General features: G+C 45.9%; 1 long non-coding RNA gene across 1 annotated transcript; it reads left to right on the forward strand.

Moving 5' to 3' along the window:
- The first annotated feature begins 1083 nt into the window (after positions 1 to 1083).
- LOC123185825 (uncharacterized) lies at positions 1084 to 1787 on the forward strand. The gene is made up of 4 exons (XR_006493503.1): positions 1084 to 1135; positions 1334 to 1463; positions 1539 to 1598; positions 1690 to 1787. It is a non-coding gene; the product is annotated as an uncharacterized lncRNA (long non-coding RNA).
- Positions 1788 to 2817: the final 1030 nt, after the last annotated feature.

Raw genomic sequence — 2817 nt, forward strand, 5'->3', positions numbered from 1 at the left:
TGCTTATCATTTCCTTCTGCTCCTTGTTGGGTACGACACTCTTACTTATCGAAAAGGCCACGATAGATCCCCTACACTTGTGGGTCATCACTCCCTTATTGCAAAATAGTTCATCACAGAAATCAGTTCCAGTGATTCCTACATCAGTTAGTTAGGAAGCTAATGATGATGATCATGAAACTTCTGATCAAGTTACTATCAAACCTTGTATGTCAACCAGAGTAAGATCCGCACCACTGTGGTACGGTAATCCTATTCTGGAAGTCATGTTACTTGACCATGACGAACCTACGAACTATGAGGAAGCGATGATGAGCCCAGATTCCGCGAAATGGCTTGAGGCCATGAAATCTGAGATGGGATCCATGTATCTACTACCACTATAAAAGAAAGAGAGGGGCAGATTTAAACAATTTTATCCGTTCATCTATAATATCTATGGCCCATAATCTTCCCGTGTTTAACACAACAAGCCACGGGATTAGGCCACGCTAACGGAAGCGAATCCCACGACCCTCGCCACGCCGCTCCCGCAGCCTCGCCCCCGCGCCTCCCCAACCGCCTAGCCTCCGCCGCCTCCACGCCGCTCCCGCAGCCTCGCCCCCGCACCTCCCCAACCGCCCAGCCTCCGCCGCCTCCGCCGCACCACGCCTCCACCCGCTGCCCGCCGCTCCTCCTCTGCTGCCAGATGGGCGCGAGCGCGGATCGCCGTCGCCGCTGCCCGCTCCTCTTCTACTGCTCCACGAGCGCGGATTTCAGTCGCCGCCATCCGCTCCTCTTCTACTGCCCCACGAGCGCGGATTTCAGTCGCCGCCATCTGCTCCTACTCTACTGCCCCATGGACGCGAGCATGGGCCGCCGTCGCCGCCTACTGCTCTCCTCTGCTGCCCCATGGACGCGGGCATGGGCCGCCGTCGCCGCCTACTGTTCTCCTCTGCTTGCCCACGGATGCCAGCGAGGGTCTCCGTGGCCGCCATCCACTTCACTTCTACCGCCCCACTAACACAAGCGCGGGCCGCCGTGGCCGCCTGCCACTCTCCTCTGCTGACCCACAGATGTGAGCACGGGCCACCGCTGCCGCCACCCGCCGCTGCCACGTTGAAGAAGAGTCACCAAGCCGGCGAACTTTGATCAGGTATGAACTATATTCATCACTACCTATTAAGATTTTCTAACTCCATGATGTTTTAATTTTATTTTGAATTCTTAGAGCTAGGTCTGTTTGTTCAAAATTTGGAATACTTAAGGCAGCTGCAAGATAAGACTGTAACATGTGCTAATTTGTCAAGTACCGATAATTATTTGTGGTGTACTCACATTTGGTTTCTTACAGTATTGCATCATTGCCTGTTCAAGCATTAGCAAGTACAGTCAATGAGGAAAATCTACCGGATCTGAAGTACCAATTCGATACAATTGATGTTGATAAGTGGACCAATTACTGTATTGAAGAAATACAGCATGTAAGATTTAGAGTATTTCATATGAGAATGTTTTGCGCCGGTACTAGATGCGCTGATGATCTTTGTATGTTTCAGTGGCCCTTGTGAAGGATCTTCACACTAAAGGCTCCTCATGTTCTCAAGATTATTCAAGCAGTAAAGCTTTCAGATTGATTTCTTTTTGGTTTCCCTTGTGTTTCAGATAAAGCAACTGACTGTATGCTATATGGTTTCCCTTTTGTTTCAGAGCAAGCAATATACTGTATCTCTCAAGCAATTTACTCATACGTGTGATTGGAAAGACGACAACCATTTGTTCTACGACACTACTATCTGACAGGTACTCAATATTATATTGATCGTCAATGCTATAGAAGTGTTCATCCATGAATAATGAGACTGAAACGATTTTAGGTTATGAGACTTTGTCCTGATTTCAGAGATGTGCTAAATTCTGAAGTTTGTTGTATGAATCTACTATGTGACAAGTAGGATTTTTTACAATTACTTGAGTGTATTGGATTGGGTAAACTAATTAGCCCTGTGTATCAGTTTCTGGTGTGCGATTCTAATGTATGTTGTTTCTGTTATTGTCATTATCCTCGACAGATCATTCAAATGTTGGATTCATGGCCTACAATAGATGATTTGCGACTCCAATGTGTTTTTCTGCTGTTTTTGTTAGGTTTTTAACTCATCAGGCCGGGCTACTGAGTATACATATTGTGTTCATCTCGCCTTCCTTCTTAGGAAAAATCATGTACTGAAGGTAAGCTATTCTTTATTTACATTTTATTTGTTTCTTCCTCCTACTTGTACAATTTGCTACGGAAATCTTCTGACTGCTTGCCTGAATTAGATCATATTTGCACCGTTGCCTGCATTTTGTATTGAGAACCATCTGCTTTAGGCATTTAGCTGTACAATACTGTGAAAGTAGGCAAGAACCACCTACAGCTCAAGTCTTGTATTGTTCGACAATGACAAGCTAGAGTAAAAGTGGAGCCAAGATCAATTGTTGAAAACCTTTTACTGACTATGAGCGAGGGAATGTAGAAAGTGGCACTGCACTATGAATATGCCCTTTGTTAGCTCTGATTTGGCATTTTTGTGTAACACTAGCTTATATAAGGATGTGGTGGCAAGTAGGATTATCTCAGTAGTCAGCTGTCAGCGCTACTATCTAAGAGATTGAGATTGCACTACTATCTCTACTGTCGACCGGTTTATGCGCTAACCTAGGTTCTAATAAAATGCAAGAGCTTGCGTAATGCTCATTTGCTACTTCCAGTCAGTTTGTATTAACTCTCTTTCTCTCTCTCTCTCTCTCTCTCTCTCTCTCCCTCCCTCCCTCTCCCTCTCTCCCTCTCCCTCC

The sequence above is a fragment of the Triticum aestivum genome, chromosome 2A (genome assembly GCF_018294505.1).
Source record: "Triticum aestivum cultivar Chinese Spring chromosome 2A, IWGSC CS RefSeq v2.1, whole genome shotgun sequence".
Lineage (NCBI taxonomy): Eukaryota > Viridiplantae > Streptophyta > Magnoliopsida > Poales > Poaceae > Triticum > Triticum aestivum.